The following is an 11,605-nucleotide window of genomic DNA, read 5'->3' on the forward strand; positions in this document are numbered from 1 at the left end:
ATTTCTGTTTTGTATTTTCTTTTATTTATTTTTTTCCTTTCTGTTTTATTTTACTTTTAGTTTCTTTAGTTTTGTAAGATATGACAATAGCTCCTAAATTAATGTCTCTGAATAACCCACGGCCTTACAAAGTTTGTTGACTACATAAACTAGTTTAACATTTGTTTATTAATTTAAAAGCATTCAAATAATTGTGTTGCTACTGTTTTATTTAGTTAAGTGCATTTAACTTTTTATAAAGACTTGGTTTATCCACCAATATTACTTATGAATTATTTGGCACAAACCGAACATTTTTGTTTTATTTTTTGAAAACTTTTGTTGTATGCCATATTTGGAATTTGAATTTTGAATCGGTTTTTGAACTAACGAGGGATTAGCAACAGTAACGGAGGTGACGTGGCATCATTAGCAGAGTTTTTCTGTAGGCTAATTATCCAGGCGTCACAGTAGGACTTCTCCTGGCGCGCCTATGCCTTGGCCGGCCGCAACCCCCTTGCTCCTTTATATACAAGGGCAGGGGGGCACCCTAGAGACACAACATTAGATCATTGATCTCTTAGCCGTGTGTGGTGCCCCCCTCCACCATAGTCCACCTCGATAATACTGTAGTGGTGCTTAGGCGAAGCCCTGCGTCGGTAGAACATCAACATCGTCACCACGCCATCGTGCTAACGAAACTCTCCGTCAACACTCGGCTGGATCGGAGTTTGAGGGACGTCATCGGGCTGAACGTGTGCTGAACTCAGAGGTGTCGTACGTTCGGTACTTGATTGGTCGGATCGTGAAGACGTACGACTACATCAACCGTGTTGTGCTAACACTTCCGCTTTCGGTCTATGAGGGTACATGGACAACACTCTCCCCTCTCGTTGCTATGCATCACCATGATCTTGCGTGTGCGTAGGAAATTTTTTGAAATTACTATGTTCACCAACAGTGGCATCCGAGCCTGGTTTTATGCGTTGATGTTATATGCATGAGTAGAACACAAGTGAGTTGTGGGCGATATAAGTCATACTGCTTACCAGCATGTCATACTTTGGTTCGACGATATTGTTGGATGAAGCAGCCCGGACCGACATTACGCGTATGCTTACGCGAGGTTCTACCGACGTGCTTTGCACATAGGTGGCTGGCGGGTGTCAGTTTCTCCAACTTTAGTTGAACCAAGTATGGCTATGCCCGGTCCTTGTGAAGGTTAAAACAGCACCAACTTGACAAACTATCGTTGTGGTTTTGATGCGTAGGTAAGAACGGTTCTTGCTAAGCCCGTAGCAGCCACGTAAAACTTGCAACAACAAAGTAGAGGACGTCTAACTTGTTTTTGCAGGGCATGTTGTGATGTGATATGGTCAAGACATGATGCTAAATTTTATTGTATGAGATGATCATGTTTTATAACCGAGGTATCGGCAACTGGCAGGAGCCATATGGTTGTCACTTTATTGTATGCAATGCAATCGCCCTGTAATGCTTTACTTTATCACTAAGCGGTAGCGATAGTCGTGGAAGCATAAGATTGGCGAGACGACAACGATGCTACGATGGAGATCAAAGTGTCGCGCCGGTGACGATGGTGATCATGATGGTGCTTCGGAGATGGAGATCACAAGCACAAGATGATGATGGCCATATCATATCACTTATATTGATTGCATGTAATGTTTATCTTTTATGCATCTTATCTTGCTTTGATTGACGGTAGCATTATAAGATGATCCCTCACTAAATTATCAAAGTATAAGTGTTCTCCCTGAGTATGCACCATTGCGAAAGTTCTTCGTGCTGAGACACCACGTGATGATCGGGTGTGATAGGCTCTACGTTCAAATACAACGGGTGCAAAACAGTTGCACACGCGGAATACTCAGGTTAAACTTGATGAGCCTAGCATATAACAGATATGGCCTCGGAACACGGAGACCGAAAGGTCGAGTGTGAATCATATAGTAGATATGATCAACATAGTGATGTTCACCATTGAAACTACTCCATCTCACGTGATGATCGGACATGGTTTAGTTGATTTGGATCACGTGATCACTTAGAGGATTGAAGGGATGTCTATCTAAGTGGGAGTTCTTAAGTAATATGATTAATTGAACTTAAATTTATCATGAACTTAGTACCTGATAGTATCTTGCTTGTCTATGTTGATTGTAGATAGATGGTCCATGCTGTTGTTCTGTTGAATTTTAATGCATTCCTTGAGAAAGCAAAGTTGAAAGATGATGGTAGCAATTACACGGACTGGGTCCGTAACTTGAGGATTATCCTCATTGCTGCGCAGAAGAGTTACGTCCTAGAAGCACCACTAGGTGTACCTCCTGCGCCAGCAACTGCAGACGTTGTGAATGCCTGGCAGTTGCGTGTTGATGACTACTCGATAGTTCAGTGTGCCATGCTTTACGGCTTAGAACCGGGACTTCAACGACGTTTTGAACGTCATGGAGCATATGAGATGTTCCAGGAATTGAAGTTAATATTTCAAGAAAATTCCCGGATTGAGAGATATGAAGTCTCCAATAAGTTCTACAGCTGCAAAATGGAGGAGAATAGTTCTGTCAGTGAACATATACTCAGAATGTCTGGGTACCATAATCACTTGACTCAGCTGGGAGTTAATCTTCCGGTTGATAGTGTCATTGACAGAGTTCTTCAATCACTGCCACCAAGCTACAAGAGCTTCGTGATGAACTATAATATGCAAGGGATGAATAAAACAATTCCCGAGCTCTTCGCAATGCTAAAGGCTGCGGAGGTAGAAATCAAGAAGGAGCATCAAGTGTTGATGGTCAACAAGACCACTAGTTTCAAGAAAAAGGGCAAAGGGAAGAAGAAGGGGAACTTCAGGAAGAACAGCAAGCAAGTTGCTGCTCAAGAGAAGAAACCCAAGTCTGGACCTAAGCCTGAAACTGAGTGCTTCTACTGCAAGCAGACTGGTCACTGGAAGCGGAACTGCCCCAAGTATTTGGCGGATAAGAAGGATGGCAAGGTGAACAAAGGTATATGTGATATACATGTTATTGATGTGTACCTTACTAATACTCGTAGTAGCACCTGGGTATTTGATACTGGTTCTGTTACTAATATTTGCAACTCGAAACAGGGGCTACGGATTAAGCGAAGATTGGCTAAGGACAAGGTGACGATGCGCGTGGGAAATGGTCCCAAAGTCGATGTGATCGCGGTCGGCACGCTACCTCTACATCTACCTTCGGGATTAGTATTAGACCTAAATAATTGTTATTTGGTGCCAGCGTTGAGCATGAACATTATATCTGGATCTTGTTTGATGCGATACGGTTATTCATTTAAATCAGAGAATAATGGTTGTTCTATTTATATGAGTAATATCTTTTATGGTCATGCACCCGAGAAGAGTGGTCTACTCTTATTTAATCTTGATAGTAGTGACACACATATTCATAATGTTGAAGCCAAAAGATGCAGAGTTGATAATGATAGTGCAACTTATTTGTGGCACTGCCGTTTAGGTCATATCGGTGTAAAGCACATGAAGAAACTCCATACTGATGGAATTTTTGAACCACTTGATTATGAATCACTTGGTACTTGCGAACCGTGCCTCATGGGCAAGATGAATAAAACGCCATTCTCCGGAACTATGGAGAGAGCAACAGATTTGTTAGAAATCATACATACAGATGTATGTGGTCCGATGAATGTTGAGGCTTGTGGCGGATATCGTTATTTTCTCACCTTCATAGATGATTTAAGCAGATATGGGTATATCTACTTAATGAAGCATAAGTCTAAAACATTTGAAAAGTTCAAAGAATTTCAGAGTGAAGTTGAAAATCATCATAACAAGAAAATAAAGTTTCTACGATCTGATCGTGGAAGAGAATATTTGAGTTACGAGTTTAGTCTACATTTGAAACAATGCGGAATAGTTTCGCAACTAACGCCACCCGGAACACCACAGTGTAATGGTGTGTCCGAACGTCGTAATCGTACTTTACTAGATATGGTGCAATCTATGATGTCTCTTACTGATTTATCGCTATCGTTTTGGGGTTATGCTTTAGAGACAGTCGCATTCACGTTAAATAGGGCACCATCGAAATCCGTTGAGACGACGCCTTATAAACTATGGTTTGGCAAGAAACCAAAGTTTTCGTTTCTAAAAGTTTGGGGCTGCGATGCTTATGTGAAAAAGCTTCAACCTGATAAGCTCGAACCCAAATCGGAGAAATGTGTCTTCATAGGATACCCAAAGGAGACTGTTGGTACACCTTCTATCACAGATCCGAAGGCAAGACTTTTGTTGCTAAATTCGGAGTTTTTCTAGAGAAGGAGTTTCTCTCGAAAGAAGTGAGTGGGAGGAAAGTAGAACTTGATTAGGTAACTGTACCTGCTCCCTTATTGGAAAGTAGTTCATCACAGAAAATGGTTTCTGCGACACCTACACCAATTAGTGAGGAAGTTAATGATGATGATCATGAAACTTTAGATCAAGCTGTTACTGAACCTCGTAGGTCAACCAGAGTAAGATCCGTACCAGAGTGGTACGGTAATCCTGTTCTGGAAGTCATGCTACTAGATCATGATGAACCTATGAACTATGAAGAAGCGATGGTGAGCCCAGATTCCGCAAAATGGCTTGAAGCCATGAAATTTGAGATGGGATCCATGTATGAGAACAAAGTGTGGACTTTGGTTGACATGCCCGCTGATCGGCAAGCAATTGATAATAAATGGATCTTCAAGAAGAAGACTGACGCTGACGGTAATGTTACTGTCTACAAAGCTCGACTTGTTGCGAAAGGTTTTTGACAAGTTCAAGGGATTGACTATGATGAGACCTTCTCACTCATAGCGATGCTTAAGTCTGTCCGAATCATGTTAACAATTGCCGCGTTTTATGATTATGAAATATGGCAGATGGATGTCAAAACTGCATTCTTGAATGGATTTCTGGAAGAAGAGTTGTATATGAAGCAACCAGAAGGTTTTGTTGATCCAAAGGGAGCTAACAAAGTGTGCAAGCTCCAGCGATCCATTTATGGACTGGTGCAAGCCTCTCGGAGTTGGAATAAATGCTTTGATAGTGTGATCAAAGCATTTGGTTTTATACAGACTTTTGGAGAAGCCTGTATTTACAAGAAAGTGAGTGGGAGCTCTATAGCATTTCTAATATTATATGTGGATGACATATTGTTGATTGGAAATGATATAGAATTTCTGGATAGCATAAAGGGATACTTGAATAAAAGTTTTTCAATGAAAGACCTCGGTGAAGCTGCTTATATATTGGGCATCAAGATCTATAGAGATAGATCAAGACACTTAATTGGACTTTCACAAACCACATACCTTGACAAAGTTTTGAAGAAGTTCAAAATAGATCAAGCAAAGAAAGGGTTCTTGCCTATGTTACAAGGTGTGAAGTTGAGTAAGACTCAATGCCCGACCATTGCAGAAGATAGAGAGAAAATGAAAGATGTTCCCTGTGCTTCAGCCATAGGATCTATCATGTATGCAGTGCTGTGTACCAGACCTGATGTGTGCCTTACTATAAGTCTAGCAGGGAGGTACCAAAGTAATCCAGGAGTGGATCACTGGACAGCGGTCAAGAACATCCTGAAATACCTGAAAAGGACTAAGGATATGTTTCTCATTTATGGAGGTGACAAAGAGCTCATTGTAAACGGTTACGTTGATGCAAGCTTTGACACTGATCCGGACAATTCTAAATCGCAAATCGGATACGTGTTTACATTGAACGATGGAGCTGTCAGTTGGTGCAGTTCTAAACAAAGCGTCGTGGCGGGATCTACATGTGAAGCGGAGTACATAGCTACTTCGGAAGCAGCAAATGAAGGAGTCTGGACGAAAGAGTTCATATCCGATCTAGGTGTCATACCTAGTGCATCGGGTCCAATGAAAATCTTTTGTGACAATACTGGAGCAATTGCCTTGGCAAAGGAATCCAGATTTCACAAGAGAACCAAGCACATCAAGAGACGCTTCAATTACATCCGGGATCTAGTCCAGGTGGGAGACATAGAAATTTGCAAGATACCTACGGATCTGAATGTTGCAGACCCGCTGACTAAGCCTCTTCCACGAGCAAAACACGATCAACACCAAGGCTCCATGGGTGTTAGAATCATTACTGTGTAATCTAGATTATTGACTCTAGTGCAAGTGGGAGAGTGAAGGAAATATGCCCTAGAGGCAATAATAAAGTTATTATTTATTTCCTTATATCATGATAAATGTTTATTATTCATGCTAGAATTGTATTAACCGGAAACATAATACATGTTTGAATACATAGACAAACAGAGTGTCACTAGTATGCCTCTACTTGACTAGCTCGTTGATCAAAGATGGTTATGTTTCCTAACCATAGACATGAGTTGTCATTTGATTAACGGGATCACATCATTAGGAGAATGATGTGATTGACATGACCCATTCTGTTAGCTTAGCACACGATCGTTTAGTATGTGCTATTGCTTTCTTCATGACTTATATATATGTTCCTATGACTATGAGATTATGCAACTCCCGTTTACCGGAGGAACACTTTGTGTGCTACCAAACGTCACAACGTAACCGGGTGATTATAAAGGTTCTCTACAGGTGTCTCCGAAGGTACTTGTTGGGTTGGCGTATTTCGAGATTAGGATTTGTCACTCCGATTGTCGGAGAGGTATCTCTGGGCCCTCTCGGTAATGCACATCACTTAAGCCTTGCAAGCATTGCAACTAATGAGTTAGTTGCGGGATGATGTATTACGGAACGAGTAAAGAGACTTGCCAGTAATGAGATTGAACTAGGTATTGAGATACCGACGATCGAATCTCGGGCAAGTAACATACCGATGACAAAGGGAACAACGTATGTTGTTATGCGGTTTGACCGATAAAGATCTTCGTAGAATATGTAGGAGCCAATATGAGCATCCAGGTTCCGCTATTGGTTATTGACCGGAGACGTGTCTCGGTCATGTCTACATAGTTCTCGAACTCGTAGGGTCCGCACGCTTAACGCTACGATGATAGTTATATTATGAGTTTATATGTTTTGATGTACCGAAGGTTGTTCGGAGTCCTGGATGTGAACACGGACATGATGAGGAGTCTCGAAATGGCCGAGACATGAAGATTGATATATTGGAAGCCTATGTTTGGATATCGGAAGTGTTTCGGGTGAAATCGGGATTTTACCGGAGTACCGGGAGGTTACCGGAACCCCCCGGGGTTTAATGGGCCTACATGGGCCTTAGTGTAAAAGGAGGGAAGCAAGGGAAGTGTGGGGCACGTCCCCCAACGCCCAAACCGAATTGGTTTAGGGCAAAGGGGGGCGGCCCCCCTCTTTCGTTCTTCCCCCCTGAGGGAGTCCTGGATTAGGGGGTGTTCGGATAGCCGGACTATACCTTCAGCCAGACTCCTGGACTATGAAGATACAAGATTGAAGACTTCGTCCCGTGTTCGGAAGGGACTTTCCTTGGCGTGGAAGGCAAGCTTGGCGATACGGATATGTAGATCTCCTACCATTGTAACCGACTTTGTAACCCTAACCCTCTCCGGTGTCTATATAAACCGGAGGGTTTTAGTCCGTAGGACAACATACACAACAACAATCATACCATAGGCTAGCTTCTAGGGTTTAGCCTCTCCGATCTCGTGGTAGATCTACTCTTGTACTACCCATATCATCAATATTAATCAAGCAGGACGTAGGGTTTACCTCCATCGAGAGGGCCCGAACCTGGGTAAAACTTCGTGTCCCTTGCCTCCTGTTACCATCCGGCCTAGACGCACAGTTCGGGACCCCCTACCCGAGATCCGCCGGTTTTGACACCGACATTGGTGCTTTCATTGAGAGTTCCTCTGTGTCGTCGCCATCAGGAAGGATGCCTCGCTCCATCTTTAAAGACGGCACCGTTGCTAAGGGAGCTTTGGCTATCGGCCAAACCCTCCGGCTAGGTGGTTTTCTTATGACACATCCCTAACATAGCGAACGTGCAACCTTCCACCTCTGGTTCATCTGTCCGAAAACGCGAAACACCGGGGATACTTTCCCGGATGTCCCCCCCTTCGCCGGTATCACCGACTACCACGTTAGGGCACACCTAGCACCGCTCATTGTCATGTCATGCATCGACATGCTTATGTTTGCATTATATTTATTGTTTCTTCCCCCTCTTCTCTCCGGTAGACTAGGAGACCGATGTCGCTGCTGCCCCAGTCGACTACGGTGTTGACGACCCCTCCTTCTTGCCAGAGCAACCAGGCAAGGCCCCCCCCTTGATCACCAGATATCGCTTATTCTTCTCTCTACTGCTTGCATTAGAGTAGTGTAGCATGTTACTGCTTTCTGTTAATCCTATTATGATGCATAGCCTGTCCTTGCTACTACTGTTGTTATCTTTACCTGCAATCCTAAATGCTTAGTATAGGATGCTAGTATTCCATCAGTGGCCCTACATTCTTGTCTGTCTGCCATGCTATACTATCGGGTCGTGATCACTCAGGAGGTGATCACGGGTATATACCTATATACATAATATATGATACCTGTGGTGACTAAAGTCGGGTCGGCTCGTAGAGTACCCGCGAGTGATTCACGGATTGGGACCGAAAGGATGTTTGTCCCGACGGCCCTCTGAGCAGACCTTTGTGGCGGAGCGACTAGGTAGGTTGAGACCACCTAGGAGAGGTGGGCCTGGCCCTGGTCGGTGTCCGCGATTACTTCAAAATAACACACTTAACGAGATCTTGGTATTTGATCCGAGTCTGGCCACTGGCCTATACGCACTAACCAACTACGCGGCAACAGTTATGGGCACTCGACATCGTGGTACCAGTTGAAGCCTTCATGACGTTAGCGACTGAGTGGCGCGCGCCAGATTGGATCGTAAGCTTGCGCTTGTATTAAGGGGGCTAGGTCTGCTTTCGGCCGTGTACGCTACGTGTAGGTGTGCAATGGGCGATGGGCCCAAACCCCTGCGCACATAGGATTTAGACTGGCGTGCTGACCTCTCTGTTGTGCCTAGGTAGGGTTGCGACGTGTTGATCTTCCGAGGCTGGGCATGACCCATGAAAGTGTGTCCGACCAAAGGGGATCGAGCGTGTTGGGAAATGTGGTGCACCCCTGTAAGGAAGTTTATCTATTCGAATAGCCGTGTCCCTTGGTAAAAGGACGACCTAGAGTTGTACCTTGACCTTATGACAACTAGAATCAGATACTTAATAAACACACCCTTTCAAGTGCCAGATACAACCCGATGATCGCTCTCTCACAGGGCGACGACGGGAGGATCGCTGGGTAGGATTATGCTATGCGATGATACTTGGTTAACTTACCATCTACTCTCTTCTACCGCTTCAAGATGGAGGCTGCCAGAACCATATTCTTTGATAGGACTAGCTATCCCCCTCTTATTCTAGCATTCTGCAGTTCAGTCCACATATACTACCCCTTTCATTGATACCAATGCATATGTAGTGTAGCTCCTTGCTTGCGACTACTTTGGATGAGTACTCACGGTTTCTTTGTTTCCCTCTTTTCCCCCTTTCTATACCTGGTTGTTGCGACCAGACATTGGAGCCCACGAGCCAAACGCCACTGTCGACGACGACTCCTACTACACTGGAGGTGCCTACTACTACGTGCAGGCCGCCGCCGACGATCAGGAGTAGTTTAGGAGGATCCCAGGCAGGAGGCCTGCGCCTCTTTCGATATGTATCCCAGTTTGTGCTAGCTATCTTATGGCAACTTGTTTAATTTATGTCTGTACTCAGATATTGTATACCTCTCCGACAATCGGAGTGACAAATCCTAATCTTGATCTATGCCAACTCAACAAGTACCATCGGAGACACCTGTAGAGCACCTTTATAATCACCTAGTTACGTTGTGACGTTTGCTAGCACACTAAATGTTCCTCCGGTATTCGGGGGTTGCATAATCCCATAGTCATAGGAACATGTATAAGTCATGAAGAAAGCAATATCAATATACTAAATGATCAAGTGCTAAGCTAACGGAATGGGTCAAGTCAATCACATCATTCTCTAATGATGTGACCCCGTTAATCAAATGACAACTCATGTCTATGGCTAGGAAACTTAACCATCTTTGATTCAACGAGCTAGTCAAGTATAGGCATACTAGTGACACTCTGTTTGTCTATGTATTCACACATGCACTAAGTTTTCGGTTAATACAATTCTAGCATGAATAATAAACATTTATCATGATATAAGTAAATATAAATAACAACTTTATTATTGCCTCTAGGGCATATTTCCTTCAGTCTCCCACTTGCACTAGAGTCAATAATCTAGATTACACAGTAATGATTCTAACACCCATGGAGTCTTGGTGCTGATCATGTTTTGCTCGTGAGAGAGGCTTAATCAACGGGCCTGCAATATTCAGATCCGTATGTACTTTGCAAATCTCTATGTCTCCCTCCTTGACTTGGTCGCGGATGGAATTGAAGCGTCTCTTGATGTGCTTGGTTCTCTTGTGAAATCAGGATTCCTTTGCCAAGGCAATTGCACCAGTATTGTCACAAAAGATTTTCATTGGACCTGATGCACTAGGTATAACACCTAGATCGGATATGAACTCCTTCATCCAGACTCCTTCATTTGCTGCTTCCGAAGCAGCTATGTACTCCACTTCACACGTAGATCTCGCCACGACGCTCTGCTTGGAACTGCACCAACTGACAGCTCCACCATTCAATAATAATACATATCCGGTCTGTGACTTAGAGTCATCCGGATTAGTGTCAAAGCTTGCATTGACGTAACCATTTACGACGAGCTCTTTGTCACCTCCATAAATGAGAAACATATCCTTAGTCCTTTTCAGGTATTTCAGGATGTTCTTGACCACTGTCCAGTGATCCACTCCTGGATTACTTTGGTACCTCCCTGCTAAACTAATAGCAAGGCACACATCAGGTCTGGTACATAGCATTGCATACATGATAGAACCTATCGCCGAAGCATAGGGAATGACTTTCATTTTCTCTCTATCTTCTGTAGTGGTCGGGCATTGAGTCTGACTCAACTTCACACCTTGTAACACAGGCAAGAACCACTACAAAAAAAGACACATCCGTGACATTTTGGGCCGAACGCATTTTTTTCTTCTGTCATACATATGACACTTCTATGACGATAATTGTGACAAAACCCGGTATCATCGTAGATGTGGTGGGATCCTACTTCTATGACAACAAATCATGACAGTAAATGGGCTTTTCGTCCTGGGCGGGCCGGAGACGCAGCTGCATGACATTCTTTGGGCCGTCCATGACGGAAAAAACCATGGTAGAAGCGAGGAGGAGGAAAATTTCAGGGAGTTCCCGGTTACGGTGGGAGGTCGGGGGCCGAGCGATGCGCTTTCTCTCGTACACGTACGCGTGTGTGTGCGAGGCATTGGCTCTAACTGAACTCGAGCGAGGCGTTGGGCTCGAACTGAACCCGAGCGATTGCACTGCAGGCTACGCATTACTGAACCTGAGCGATCGATCGATGGCTGTTAACTGAACCCGATCGAGCGATTCCTTCGCTACTGCTGCTAACTGAAGCCGATCAATGTTGCC

This window comes from Triticum dicoccoides, chromosome 1A (genome assembly GCF_002162155.2).
Source record: "Triticum dicoccoides isolate Atlit2015 ecotype Zavitan chromosome 1A, WEW_v2.0, whole genome shotgun sequence".
NCBI lineage: Eukaryota > Viridiplantae > Streptophyta > Magnoliopsida > Poales > Poaceae > Triticum > Triticum dicoccoides.